The following is a 16519-nucleotide window of genomic DNA, read 5'->3' on the forward strand; positions in this document are numbered from 1 at the left end:
TTTTCTCCATAGTGACTTATTCCAGCTATAGAATAAGGTGCTCATTGAGATGACAGATCTCCAGTTAAACTCCTCAAGGCTGATTTTTAATACCAGTAATCCTCAGCGAGTAATTCTACCAGGGCTACCAATACTATACTAAAGGACACTGTTGCCACCACATTTTCTGAACAGTCCTATGGCAACACTGCAGTGCCATTATGGCCATCGTACCACCACAACTGGAAGTGTTGATAATCCAGGGCTTGGAAAGGCCATCTGCTTTGGAGATTGGTCACACACTCTTAGTACATTAAATTAATATCTAGTGCCATCCTATTCCATATGCCCCTGAAATCTTTCCACAGGTTAAAAGCTAATACACTGTACTAATAAATAGGCTTTACAAGTCAGGAGGATCTCAAGGACTGGCAAAGGGAAAGCTAGCACATTTAGTAACAATTAGAAAGCATTAGATGAGGAGGGATAATGAGACAAAGATTTGGATAGACATGAGTCCCCAGCACTCAGGTGAGCCCTCTTCCCTACATAATTTTCAAGCTTTCTTCAGAGATTACTGATAGGGACTTACTAGCAAAATTGTAAGGCAATTAAAAAAAAAAAATACTGCTTTCCATATGCAATTAATACCATTTTTCTTTATTACAGTAACAGCCAAAGAACAAGGAGGGCCTATTGTAATGGGCCCCCACCAATAAGACCATATTTTTCCCCTGGAGTTTACAATCCAAGTAGACCAGACAACAGACAAGGGGAGGTACACATCATCACACATCCTACCAGCAGCACACAGCACCTGAGGACCACAGTGTTAATCTTTCTGCTGAAGGTGATCCATACCTTACCCCTGAGCAGAAATGCCATTTTCCTACTTATTCTATCTAACCGCATTGTTCTGCGTGGAAGGTCTCTGAAAACCCAGGATCCCAGAGCTGCTCACCCTCAGCCCATTTCCATTGCAGTCATTCTTTAGAAAGCTGCATCAGAATTATATCTTTCATATTTTGTGGTGCAGGACAATGAATCACGCTACTCTGTCTTTTCAGCAGTCTATGTTTCTCCATAGCATCACACTTTCCAGGAGCTATTGAAGTTCTGAAGAGACGACTGGCATTTAGACAACAGAATATTGAAAAGGTCAGGGCTGTGCGGCACAATGCAGCCATTCACGGGGCACATCAGCTACTGAAATGCCATTCCTTCTTTCTGATGACAAAGGCCACAGAGCACAACAGGAAACAAACCAGCATAATTGCGTGCCTTCACAAACTAACAGGCTTTGATTTACTTCATAAATCATGAGGTAGGAAAGATCATCAAATTCTTTCTAATGTGGCTTCTTGAGCTTCCAAGCACTCACCACTGTCTGCTGAGCATTGTAAGCCAGTAGTTTCTTGCCATCTTCATCACAGACTTGATTTGGTTCCCTACTGCCCCTTCACTTTGGAGGCAGGACTATCTCCTCACACCTGTTCGCTCAAACCATGTTTAACCATAGCCAGGTAGCCCTGGATTAGGTATTTAGGCTATCCTGCTAAAACCTTCCCAGCCTAGTATTTCCTATTCAAGCTCTCCAAGGAGGAAGGGATACCAGTATAATCTCTTCTCTAGATAGGCTTAAGATCATAAATCCCCTTGAGATCCTCCAGTAAAAATGCATGTGGACAGCTTTTGCTCAATTCTTTTGTTTCTGCACACCTCAACTGACCTACAGGACTAAACCTACTAGTGATGCTAATTTTCTAGACCTCACAAATTTCCCGATTTTGAAGCACAAGGTTCTTCATTTAAAAACAACAGAGTAAGAAAATATCACCACTTTCATTAAGAATTGCTGAATTTTTTTTTTTAAATGTCCTTAATTTGTCAACTGCACTTCTGAACAAGGCCAAAAAGCCTCCTCTCTACACAATGCTGGGGTCAGTCCACAAAAATCCTTTCTTTTCATTCAAAGCTGCATGTTGAGTCAAAAAATCCCTTTCAACTCCCTCAGCTAAGCCTCCCTTAACAAGAAACAGATGTCATTTGCAGATGAGATTGAGGGTAGCTGATAAACTAGGAGGTGAGGGCTCTGCTTGCCTAATTAAGGCATGAAGTAGGATGTTCATAACAACAACAATCCAGCTACATTCACCGCAACCCAGACCTTGTTTGGAACCACCACAGAAATTCTATGATTCACGGACTTCCCTGTAAAGTTTGTAGCATTTCTTATTCTCTTGCATAGTACACTTGAACTTGAAAATAAAACACTTTGGTATTTTGTTCTGCAATATCTCACCAATCAAATTAAAGCTAGACTCCAAGGCAAAGTGAGACAACCTCAGTACAATTAATAGATTTTAGAGCAGCATATGCTTTGGCCCCAATTTTTTTTCATTCTTTCACCAGGTTCTCACATGTAACTGCAAAGACTACTGTGAGGAAAGGCTCTTAGCATTTCCAGAAAACAAGTCAGTAGTATGAAGAAAGATGTCCTCTTGCCAAAATTTGGTGCCAAGACAACCATTCCATTCCTCCTGCTCCAGAACAACTCTTACAACATATGTAGGGGAAAAAAGATTACCAGTCCTTACTGACTTTCTGTGAGGCTTCTTCACCACTTTTGCTATCATTTTGCACACATGAAGATGAGAAAACATTCAAGACCAAGTTTGTGATCCTTCTTCATTTTTCACGAGACATTGGACATACAACCTAATGGTTCCACAGACTCCAAATTCCTAACTAAACTATTTCCAGGGAAGCAGTGTTGTCTGAAGAATTGTTTCTAGGATAGTAGAATCATAGAACATCCCAAGTTGGAAGGGACCCATAAGGATCATCGAGTCCAACTCCTGGCACCATGCAGGTCTACCCAAAAATTTTTCATCCAAGGTTTTACTAATCTGTTTAGAGTATCTCTAACAATCCTTTAGGAAATGACTAACAGTAAGCTATGACTTCCAGTGAAGTAGTTTCAGTAAAACCACTTGAGGAAGAAAAGATTCCACTTTTTACTAGATTTCTTGATTAAAATCCAAAATTAAATGGAATTAACTACATAAAAATATTTAAGTTTAGGCTGGATTATTTCAGTATTTTGCAAAAATATTGGTTTCCTTCTGAACAGTACAACTGTAGGCTTTCAGGTACCCACCTGCTAAGTCTTCCACATGTTGTAAATGGCAGACACCTTGATGCAGACCATTAACTTGGATCAGAAATCGCTCCTGTTTTAGTGCACTGTAATCAAGGTTTGGTGCCCTTATGAACAGAATGAAACAGAACTAAAACCCACCATGCATTTTTATTTAACTCTGTATTGAGATTATTAGAATAATAAAAATTCTGTAAAGAATCAAAACCATACTGTGACCCTCACTACTTCAGTTCCTCTCTGAGCGCATACTAGAAACCTAAAAGCTGCAGGTTTATTTTGTTTCTTTTATTAAACCTCCTTCTAAATATTTTGCAATTTAAAGTGTTAAAAGACAGTCAGTATAAGAAAGGCAACTGGGGTTGACATTTTCAGTGTCAAATATTTAGAGCTCAACTGTCCAAACTATAGCAGGACATACAGCTTCCAGTAATGCACAGCACTATTCACTCTCAAGAAAGCTCAAGAAAGCTTTAGGAGACTGCAGCATACTTACCATCTGTGAAAAATTGTACTAGGTTGATGAAATTCTTTGGTATGAAGAGACAATAGCAGGCAAGTAAAGTTAGAAAATCGTACAGATGTGCAGACGCTGAAGAAAGATTTGTTTTTCTCACACGCAATGTCACAACCAGTTTAGACTCCCAGCTTCAGTAAGCAAGATGGACAGGGTTTTTTTAGGATACCTTTTATATGTTTATCTTAGTTAGAACTACATTTGAAGTCTGAAATAAAAAGATTGCTTTGGGGCAATATATTTCAATTCATGTGTCATAGTTCCACAGCTGAAGAATGTGTTTTGGTTTCCATAGTCAAATTTATATTTCATTTATAACTCAGTTTAGCATGATGTTTATCTGTTTTCACATTTCATGTCCTTACTGAGGTAGCTTCGTAAAATACACCTGTCAAATTCTCTCCTCAACCTTAACCTTCCTCCAGATGTAAACTGAATGCACTGCACAAAAGCCTATTAAATGAAGCTAGAACTAATTCAGTAAAAAGACCTGTGACTGATTAAGAAGCTTTTCATTTCCCTTGGCTTATGTGAAGAGTAAAATAAGAAAAACAAACATAGAAGATAACTGTGCTCTGTTAAAAGACAAACCTTAGTATAATAATTATCTAGCAGTATTGAGTGCCACAGCAGGCAAGAATCCAGTTAGTATTCAGTAATTATGTTCCCTCTTATTTATAAGAATTATGCTCTGACATAGGTTAAAGTCATTTAGAAATGCTCCCATTCTCCAAGGCCCCAGCTATATTTATAATGCTGTGTCCCATATTATTTCTCCTGGTGTTATGGCAACAAGGAATACAATATTTAGAGAGCTATCAAGTTCTGACAAGGCCAGGCAGCAGGCTCTGCATCACCACATCATATTAAAGCGGGGCAGGATGGGCGTGAGTGTGAGAATGTGTACACGTGTGTGCGCCTCTGCACACGGAGGCACGTCTGTCAGGTCTGCAAAAATAACAGGCACAGAAATGGTAAAATGGGAGGATGGAGGAAGGGGGCTAACAACACTCTGTTTCTTCTTTAAATCTCCTGGTTAGAGGCACTTAATCATAGTATAGATTAGACTGTGCTGACTCATTTGAAAAAGAACCTGAAACTCAAGAAAGCTCACTTCCTTCCTACTTAATTTTATTGTTATTATAATAGAGTGAGGCTAGACTTACAAGATCACTGAAAGCTACATAAAGATTTCTTTCTACCTCGGTAACTGAGAGACTCCTGCACATGTTTATACCTCTTTTTTTATTATTATTTTCTACATGTCAGTGAACACAGCAAACTGAAGACTCTCCCAACCAGGTTGCATGTCACTATTGAGTATGTTTTTAACTAAATGAACATTCACATCTTGAGCCAACTTCAGTTTTCCAGCACACTCACTTTGCACCAGTCAACGGGTTCAGATCTGCATTCAACCACATGGCAAGTGACTTCACTGTGCTAACATCAACAGATCAGCCTGCACTACTGCATATGGAGCCTAACCAATCAATATTGCTGCCACCAAGAAGCTGAAGCAGGAAGACTGCCCCAGCAGTTTGTTTTTTATACCTCCTCAGTCTCCCAGCCACTTCAGGCAGCTAGTTCACAGGATTTCTTGAGTAAATTTACATAACAGAAAAATAAGAATAGAAAACACTGACATATTGCCAGGGACCTTCTAGGCTTATCGCTGGACAAGAAGCTTTAGAAATAAGCTGAAGAAACTCTGCTCTGAATAGTCAGAAAAGGAGAAAATAATACTAGCTGTGAAGTAGCAAGCTGGATGACAAAGTGGGACAGTCCAACTGCCCAAAGCTTGTCTTGCAGAACAGACCAGCCCAACTGGCAACCCCTGCTAAGCATCTTGGAACCCTAACTCTGAAGATCTTGTGCATTGCCTCTGGACCTCAACCTTAATTTTTGGTCCAAATCTTAACCTTGATTTGGCCAACCTCTTTTCAGTGGTTTGTGGGGACAGGACAAGGGGTAATGGCCACAAAATGGATCACAGGAAGTTCCGCACCAACATGCAAAAGAACTTCTTCACAGTGAGGGTGACGGATCACTGGAACAGGCTGCCAAGGGAGGTTGTGGAGTCTCCTTCTCTGGAGATATTCAAGGCCCGTCTGGACGCCTACCTGGGCAGCCTTCTCTAAGGAACCTGCTTTGGCAGGGGGGTTGGGCCTGATGGTCTCTCGAGGTCCCTTCCAACCCCTACAATTCTGTGATTCTGTGATTAACATGAGCAATTGGCCTTTCTGGATGCCAGATATATTAACATACCCTCCTAGAGCAATAAAACAGAGCAGAGTCACAAACTTACCAAATGGTTGAGGTTGGAAAGGACCTCTGAAGGTCATCTGGTCCAACTCCCTGCTCAAGGCAGGGACACCTAAGGCAGGTTGCCCAGGACCATGTCCAGACAGCTTTTGAATATCTCCAAGGAGGGAGTTCTTCTTCACAGAGCCATTATCCTGTTCAGGAAAGGCTGAGGTTTTATTCTCACTCAGGGTAACTTCTGGAAGTAATTACTAATAGATGAAACCAAAATTCAGCTGAGCTGGTAAGTACTTCAAGTTTTCCAAAATTAGCAACTGTCATGAGGTTTGACACGACAGAGATTCTCTGAAGATTGGGCTTCAACAACAGTGCTGCTCAGTTACAGCCATGTCAGCAATACCACAAATCCATTGCCATCTGCCATTTCTAAAACCTGCTAGAAGGATGGGATGTTGTGAGGGGAAGAGGAATTGTCTTCTTTTTGTATGTTACACATGTGTAGATGTCAAAATAAGTCATTGTGTCATTCCAACACTTACTATAGAGGGGCAACAGGACAGAGCAAGAGCATCAGGACTATCCCCTGCCCAGATCCCATTCCAGTTTCAAATGTTCACACTGCCTCCATTCTCCAGCAAAAGCTGTTCAACCTTTGCATGTAAAGGAAATTTACAATTGCCTCATAATGCATCTCAGTTTACTGGCTACTGAACTTCCAATTGTGAAAATATTCTGTAAGCTGCTAGTAGCTTTTGTAATAAAAAGAAAGAAAAAAAAGAAAAAAAGAAAAAAAAACACTTAATTGTTCTTATTCAAAAATATAAATGTAATACATCTCACTCCCTGAATTCTTGTTGTAACTGTCTTATTACTTAAAAGTATAGTTATTTATTTGACAAGTCATGGGTTATGAATCACAAAGGTGTAAGATTCCCCTTCCCACCCCCAAAACAAACAAAAATGGAAAAATGCAAAAGGTCCTAAGTTAACTTCTGTTTTTAGTCCAACTACAAATACTAACAAATAAGGGGCTCTGAAACCACTTTTCCCTTTACAAGACACCTTTTTTTTGGTTGTCTGTTCTTTAAAAAGTAAAAAATAAAAATGCAGAATTAAAACCAGAAGACCGAGTAGGAAAACCTGGGTTTCCAGTTCAGTTGATAAAGATCTTCAAAACAACATCCTACACTTGAAAAACAAATTAGATATTTTATATTTAATACATAGTGTACTCTGAAAACATAGAGAAGTATGTAGACTTGTGTAAAATGACCTCACAATAAATAAAAAACACTGTTCATGTCATGACTCCATCAGCAGTCCGTGAAGTATGTACACACCACAATATTTACACAGCACATTTGTAGCCAGATGGCTCCCTCCTGAATACCAGAACATAGGCTCTGGTGCCCACCCCTTTCTCCTTGGTGAGGGAAAGCTGCACCAAGGGCTCTGGGCTTGGCATATTGCCTCTGCAGCACTCATGGGGAAGGACAGGCTTGTACCACTTCTTCTCTGACAACATAAGTCACCCAGATGAAATGGGGAGAACTAAACTGTTTGCCTCCAAAGACTATTTTCAGAGATTTGTTTCCCTTCAACTACCTTCTGTGAAGAGTTAAAACTGATGGATGAGTGAAAGTAGTAAGAATGAACACAAGACACCCTAGTGGGTCAACTTTATTTCAGTGTAACATGACTAACATGCTAGTCTTCCTTCAAAAGGGACCACTGACCTCAAAAGAGAAATGTATGAGCTCCCATTAAAAAGAAATGGTATCTAATAGATTGATAGGGGATCTTCTAGGTAGGGATTTTTGAAATGTGTCTGTATAGTTCTTTAGTACATTAAGAATTTTTCCTCGACAATCAGAAGCCAAACTTTAGAATCTATTTTACAAACCTTTTCAAAGCACCTTGTTCATACTGCAGAGGAAAAAAAAAAAAGAAAAAAGAAAAAAGAAAGGAAAAGGAAAAAAAAAAGAACAGGAGGAGGTGGATAAACCAGTGGAACTGAGACTGCACAAATAGGTCTCATCTGGATCTAAGTATATCCAGATACATGCTAAGTGCCAATTCCTTAGTAAGCTTGATAATAAATCTAGCACACAAGTGTAAGAACTACATACAGGAACTGAGACTTCTTCCATTAAGAATTGGACTGTAAGCACATACAACTTTTTTTAAAACCACTAAGCAAATAATAAACACACACCTCAGCAAAAAATAAACAGCAGAACACAGCTCTTTAGGATCCCGCTGCTCTGCTTTTACCCAACTGTTTTGCCTTAAATTACCTTTTACCATTGTCTGAAGGACTCAACTGTTTGAATTAACCTTTTTCTTTTTTTTTCCCCCCATTATTTTTTCCCTCGAGCATCATCCAGCTTGTATAAAAGACCCATTGCCCTCTTGTGGCTCTGTTACTCGTGAGCAGACTCTTTTCACAAGGAAGCTGAATCTGAGAATAGCCCATCGCAGACTCTTTGTACCTCTTAAGATTTGCATCATGGAAGGAAATGCTGGCTTACGTCCAGTTCCGTGATTTACTGTAACCTTCCAAAGGAACATCCAGTTGACTAGTACAATTTAGTAGTCATGCCAAAAACAAAGAATAGCAATATTTCTGGTATGTTCTTTTTCCAAACATCCAAACATAATGAGAGAGATTGTGCCTGTTTGCTATTTCTGCATTCAGAACCTGAGATGCTGTGTTCAGTTCCCTTATTCTTCTTATTTGAAGTCCCATTTTTGATGTGGCTCACTGATGTGTCAGAGACTGAAACCTCACTGCTGAAAGGACATTGTTATTATTCCCTCAGATCAACAGAAATGCAATTACATTTGATCATATGAAAAAAAACACCACACAGAATGCATGGAAATATTCACCAATACAATGCACCAACCATGTAAAGCACAAAAAATGGGCAGCAAAACAAAAAGTAGAAATCTGTCTTTTACTCCCAAATAACCCTGCTTTTGCTGTTTTATGGTTTCTAATCAGCACAAAGACTCATGTCAACCGGCATTAAAAGCTGTTATTCAACACTTCTCTCCTTCTCTCTCACATCATACCAAGCAAATATCGATAATTTGCTCCTCATACCTACTTTCTCTGAATACAACCCTCACACAGAATCCTTCACCTTCCCAAGAGGGTTTCCTTCACTGTAGCCATGAAAACAGCAAGATCAAGTGGAAAGCAATAGAGCAGGTTATTTTTTCTACACCTTTTGTAGAATAAGTATGTCAAAGAACTGAAATGAGACAGCAGATAGATATAACTGAGAATACCGGTGTCTTTATATTGTCTCCACAGCAAAATTTCAAAAAAATATTATGACATCAAATACAGTGGTTATCAGATTTCTAGTCATCTTGTTCAGTTACAACTTGGCCATACTTAATCACTATGATCTACCTTTATGAAGATCATAAATTACTCATCTAAGTTGCTTTACTCTCATTAGCTGACCATTTTTACAATAATATATTCAAGAACCATTGCAATGTCTGGATTAATCTGTGAGGCAAATTTAATAAAATTCCAAGTCATCTTCCTAGGTAAACTGAAAAGTCTGAGCTGAAAAATGCCTGGAACTTACTGGGGCAAAAGAATCACTGATTATTATTTTTTCCCTTAAACTTGTATTCCATTCACTGCCCCAAAATTCTGGCTGCACAGCAGCAGCAGGTGGATAAAAGATTTCTGTTAGCCAGATTGAGCTCAGGAATGTGGAAAATGAGCCCAAAGCATAAAATAAAGAATAATTAAAAAAAAAAATGGAATAATCGATGAACCTCCAATTCATACTTGGCTAGCAAAGTACATACGATACAGGATGTGCAGCTTTATCTGTTTGTGCTAGCACACCTCAGCATCTGGCTGTCATAGTAGATGTAAACTTGGTGGCAGATGTTTCCAAGAATCCCTGGGGAAAGGCTGTTTTTGTAGTTAGAAGCGTACAGGGAAGCTTGTTCAGTTTGCCACGTTTCTGTCACCCTTCCATTTTGAATCATCACTCTTCTCCCCCTTGTCTGTCTGTCTTGGACAGGACAAGCCTCTTGGCAATGGCTCACTGAACTGAATCTTCTCCAAAAATGTCCTCACTGTCCCAAGTTCCTAATCTTTCCATACTTTCTCCAGTTTCATCCAGAGACCACTGGCAACAGCCAAGGCCTCCTCAAATACTGCACATTCAGGCACAGCCCAGATGCAAACTTGTGCATCAAACCTCCACATCCACGGGCCACAAGTGATATTTTGCCCTACAGGTTGCCTCTAGCATTGCATAGTGTCCCTGAGAGGATCACACACCTCAGCATTGTTCAACATTCATCAAGTGGGAATTGGCTAACAGCCCAGCTGAGATGCAACAGAATCATATCAACAACCCCTTCTCTTTACCCATCCCAGTGAATCCACACCTGACGTATAAACCATTCAAAGTTACATTTCCCATCTCAGTCTGCCTGCGTTGCTACTACCTTCCTCCTTGCTCTGTGAATACAACTTTTGGGAAAACAGCTCCTACAATCCAAATTCAAACATTAATATACAACCTTCTTCAAGCCTCCTTTCATTTAGGAACATCAATCTATCCCAAACAAGAGAGAAAGCATATCTAACATTCTCCTGACTCAGGATAAGAAAAAGGTTAATTTTCCACAGAATACATAGACCACGTACTTGTCTGCATTTTTGGTGCCTGATTATACCCACTTCCCACGTCCAACTCTAACCTGAAAGATGGGGGGAAAATACATTCCATGCTAAGAATGACTCAGCTCGTACATTTCAGTCCTGAATGCAACTTTTGACAAAGGAATCAAAGAATGTTAGATACCAGTCAGTGCTACTAAATCAGAAAATTTATTTCTATCATTGAAAAGAAGCCTATCTTTAATCCCTAAACAAGCAACCCAATTTGCAAACCACTCTGTACCAAGTGGGCTGAGCACTTTTCAGAAATCTAGCCCATCACATCAGTTGTAACACATTTACTTCTTCATTCATTAGGTGCCTTTTTTTTTCTTCTTTATTTTATATCCCAGAACCTTAAAGCTCAGTTCGGTACCACTGCAGATAGCCATGACCTTTAGCCAGGATGAAAGCCATGAATTCATAACCTACACACAAATGACTTCATACTACATTTCCAACCCCTGAAGGCATGTGGTCCCCCACTTGGCACTCTCTTGTTGGAGCTCCCTGCCCTGTGGCTCTTGCACAGCTGTTTTACTCACAGTCTTGGAACTAAACTGAATTTCTACTACTTCTGTGATTACTCCTAACTTTCTGTTGCTAGTCGATATGCCTTCTAACATTTACAGACAGACACCATGACTCAGTTGGTTTCAATTGTCCTGTAGAGGTATGGTAATGGATAGGAATTCTTTCAGAAAGTAACAAAGAACTAAGATTTACAAGCATCTTCTTTAGTTGCAATAAGAAATTAGCTCCTTTCAGAAAACACTTAGTTTTATGGAATCATGCATTGAACTTTTCTGGATTTCAGATCTGGCCATGCTACTTCTTAAGTTCCACTGCAAAATCCTAGAGCCAAGTAGCTGCAATTGTGAGCAGCTTTGGATTCGTATCCCAATTCTAACTTAAATTATTTCATTTGAGCCAGCTGGGCCCATTTTACATCCAACAGCTAACTAGACCTTTCCATGTCATGAAAATATTACACAAATGCCCGTTAGTGTGTTTCCCAGGGGAGAATACTATCCAACAGTCATTAAGAAAAACACTAAAGAAACATCATTTATTTTCTAGTACTTTTAAAAATACAACCACATCAACTCAATAGTTACAACCCAACCTGCTTTGAGACAAGACCAGGTAAGTCTTCCTCCTCTTTTCCCCCTTTCATTTTGAAGACGTGGAGGATTACCCTATTGCCACTCACCACAGGCTCTGTGAGCTTCACAGAACCAACAGTCAGAACTTCTCCAAAGCCAAAACCACAAGACCCTTTTCCTTCAGCATGATGACAACAGGCCTGTAGGGCTCTCAGTAAGATGGCCTGAGGCATATCTTGGAGCAGTACCTATTTCATGCAGGAGAGGGCAGTGATATACATATGCACACGGTTAGCAATTAAATGCATATGCATTTGGACACACTTCTTTCAAGTGCATGACTCTCCTGAAGACTCAGAAGCTATTCATCATCATGTAATTAAATCAAGGGAGATGTCACTATGGCATACAACCACCTCATGATGCAGACTCAAAATGAATGCAAGTACTTCATGCTAAATGAGAGGAATAAATGCCTGGGGTTGAAAAACAATTGTAAAAGGTACAGGATATTCAGGTGGGAGAAACAGATTCTGCTTGGGAGCAAGCAGAGATCCACATCAATTTGTCATTTCTTTGAGAGCTGACAATTCAAATTTTGATTTCATATAGGCACCCACAAACATGATCAGAACAGCAAAAGGGAAGGAGCTTTGCAAAGTATCCAAAGCTGAAATCTGCAAGACATTTTGTCATTGGACGCAGTAAAACCTAGTCATCTAAACACCAGCATGGATCTGAATCTTGAACATATTTCAATAGCAAGTTAGTGAGACTTGGAAAACCTATAAAGACTTGTTCCCGAAACACTGTTTACTGAACTTTCAAGAATATCTCTACTTATAGTTTTGGAAAATATTCAAACTTCTTCTCAAGGCTGAAGTAGATCCTGAAGATGTTTATCTGGATTGTGATTTGGTTGATTCTTTTTCCCCCCTCCTTTTTAATACAGAGCTCATAAAGAAAACCTTAAGAAAAAATAATACTCCTTAATATAAAGATCAGAAACTAAAAAGCATGATTTAAAGTGGACTAATGTGCACACAGAAAGGAGTACAGATAAGCTAAAACCAAGTAAATGATATTTGCACATCCCTCATGTGTCCAGTACTAGCACCACCAAGATACATTAAACACATATCTTAGGGTAACCAATAGCAATCTGCACAAATGTTCATTTAGTAACAAATTTTGTATTCAGCCAGCCTACAGGGGAAACATAACAAGCACACTGAGAAGTCCAGTACATCCCACAAAACGTCTTAAGGGTAAAGCTTCACAACTGGGGGAGGCAGGAAAACCTGCTATGTGGGAGTGCTCACCCGCTGCTAGAACAAAAGCAGGCCTGGAGACAAAACTGCTACCTACAACTGAAAAGAGCTCCAGAAACAGCATTACTCAAAACAGAAGCACATCAAGAAGAGAAACTGGAGCAGCACCCTGGCTTCCTGGGAAGAGCGGGGCATGGACACAGACAGGACAGGGGTGAGTGCCCTGCAGGGCACTGCCAAAGCAGGGCAGTGTTCATACAGCACAAGTCACTTAAAGGTTACATGTTCAAAGACAGTGATCCAGTTGAGTTCAGCTCAGGAGTCAGAAATTAGTATATAGTCTTACAAACAAAATACAAATATATATATTCTTCTGTCTGAAAGGAGCCACAGCAAAGGATAGGGTCACCTACACCATGCAAAAAATAGGAACGGAGTAACTTTGCCCAATGCCTTCCTGTCTAGAAGCAAGAAGCCACTAGCCTACTGACCAGGTCAGCAAGCCCTCAGAGACATAAGGTTGTAACCAGCTAAAACAAGTGGTTGAAGTTGTTCTGAAGCAAGCCTAGGAGACTGGGTACCATCTGGGTATACCAGCCCCTACCACCAAAAGCACCCAACCCTGAAATGAGCAGCCCCAGTTGAACCTGTACTCTTCCTTTGGGTATGCTCAGTATTCCTTCCACAATCCAACTCAGTCTCACATTGCTCAACAAACCACCCCACAGAAACATCACACAATGTACCAGGAAAGATCCCATTGCAAATTCTAGGCAAAGCATCCCTTTGTTAAAAGCCTAGGGGGAAGGAACTTCTGCTCAAGCAGTTTTTGGGAGCAGAGGGTGATCTGTGGATGGTACATATGTTTGCAAACAGGTGCAAAGTGCCTGCGCATCACCCTCAGGCATAATAAAAACCAGCCCAACGGACATGTTGTCAGCATGGGCTGACAAACAGGCAAAGCATCTGGCACCTCCAGCTGCAGCATCTGGGAAAGGCAACCAGGGGGCTGAATGCCAGCTACTCGACCCATGCTGCTAATGCTGGCCCGTAAGACTTGTGTGCAACCCATACACATGGATGGTACATGCACACAGAGCAGAATACCATAAAAATAACTTAATATTTAGCTAATGTAAGCAGCCTACTTGTTTAAAGAGAAAAAAAAAAAGATGCAATGAAAGAGCAGCTCAAGTATACAAAGAGGACATTAAAAGATCTCTTCGTTTCAGTAACTAAACTGCGGTAACTAGAGCTGTATCAACAGTACCTCTTAGTGGCCATAGTAATCTGCTACCAAAAAAGGGAACAAGAAGGAAAAACAAGTCATGAGTGGAAACATTAGTGAGCTCAGAAAAAAAAAATAGAAATAAGACAAAGTAGAAGGATCTGGTACCCTACCCGGAATAACCTTGGAGGCAGTGTTTCTAACAGATTGTATTTCCCCCTTCATCTTTTGACAAGATGAATGTGAACAAATACAGCTCAACCTATCTCTGTATGCCACATGCACACACTTTCCACAAGTCCTGCTACCATCGTTCCCCCAGGTCTTGAAAATTCATGTTTAACGTGTTTAAAAGAAAAGAAGCCATTGGAAACATTTCAAATATGTAAAGAAATTTCCAAACCAAGGTAAACAATCTTCATATTCCTTCATATTCCTTTCCACCTGGGCTGCAGAAGGGGCACATGGGGAATGGGACACATATACATTTACAGTCTATCTAGATACTTAAAAATAACAAAGCATAAAGTTATTTTCAACATCCCCACACTTCATTTCTGCAAGCTGTGAAGGGCTGCCAGAGAGTTAGACGATCCATTTCTGCCTAGAAAGACATGGACTCTGAAGAAGGTGGAGCCATGTGCAAACTGTCCATGGGGCCAAGAAGCACTTTTCTTTGCCTGCCTTTGCCTTTTATCATCAGTATGCAGATCATGAAGCACAAGGCATGACATCCAGAGCACATGGCTAAGGCAAGACTTGTAAGCATAAAGGATAAAGAGTGCACATACTATTTGCGGGAGATCCTGGGCATACACTACATTACAATTAAAGGAATGAAGAAGGGAAACAATGAGAACCCAAGCTAAATCTTCATGGACATAATCATGCAAGTGCTGGAAAATACAGAATGAAACAAAGCCTGCAGCCACCACTTCACCTCACCAAGACAGCCTAGAGAAGAGGAATGGTATCATGTAACATCGTACAACCTTGATAAGCTTAACATTCATTCAATTTAATATAGGAAATAACAAGTTCACCACTGACTATGTCTAAAATAGTACCCATTTGGTATACAGGAGTGCTCAAGTGTCCTCTACCTATCACTTAATTGCAAGCTGGTGTGCTAAACTTCCTCTGACTCTACCTCATGCCTGTAAATCTTCCAGCCAGTCATTAACTGCCTGGTAAAGGGCTGGCACCTCATATATTGTCACTTAATTATGTTATGCTACATTGGGCTTCCTAGGAGGCACTCATTTAGCACAAAAACACCTCCAAAGAAAACCATGTAGACAGACCGCCCGAGCCAGAGGCAACGACGAATGCTGCTGACAGGGGAATAGAAATGGCAAGTAAAACTGTCTTTGGAGCGGAAGGAGGAAACGTAGCAATGGGGAAAAAGAAACCAAGCATGGACATTCAAACCATCAGATAAACAGCAGCTGACAGGACATTTTAGATCTGGAAGGAGGGGGGCAAAGGAGGAGGAGAAGTGCACCAAAGTGGAAACAGAAAATTACCCTCCTGAATGGACGAGATGTGTTTGGAATGAGTCACAGGGGAAGGCAAGTGCAAACATCAGCAAGTCAAGAAGCTGACTGCACAGTACCTTGCTCCTGAACCCAGTCTTCAGAAACAAGAGACGGCTGAATAAACACAATGAGAAAAAACAGCCTGTTCTGAGCTCCTACCTTGGCAGTGTTGAAGTTAAAATGCATTTTGGGCACAGTACTACAAGCACAAGGAAGACATCGCCACTACTGACATCACCACAGGCAAAGGACATCCAGCACCTCACAATTGTCCTTCCTTCTTACCCCAGGGGAAAGATACAGAAACTAGGAGATGCTTCAATGTTTTTTTTTTTTTCTTTTTTTTTTTTTTTTTTTTTGCTATGGAAGGAAAAATAACCCCGCTGTTGTACAACACACACTGTCTTCAGAACCTATTTGCCATCAAAATCCAGACCAGCAAAAATGAGCAGAAAATAGCCATATAGCCAGTGAGGGATATAAAACAATGTATGCGCTTCAGTCACTGGAGCCACTAGAGTCTTTAAACACAACGCCTTGTGGATGCAGCATTTAAAAATAAGTCTACAGGAAGGCAGGATTGGATCTTTTGCTACTCCAAAACTGAGAAATATTTAGACCATTTAAGATGACATATGGCTGCAGATGAAGTTTTATTCCTCTCGTCTGACTAATTTTATTTCTCCTCCCCTATGTAAACATCAGCATTTCTCTCAGTCCCAGTGACATCCACCTGGCTGGAAGTCAGTA

This window comes from Cygnus atratus, chromosome 4 (genome assembly GCF_013377495.2).
Source record: "Cygnus atratus isolate AKBS03 ecotype Queensland, Australia chromosome 4, CAtr_DNAZoo_HiC_assembly, whole genome shotgun sequence".
Taxonomy (NCBI): Eukaryota; Metazoa; Chordata; class Aves; order Anseriformes; family Anatidae; genus Cygnus; species Cygnus atratus.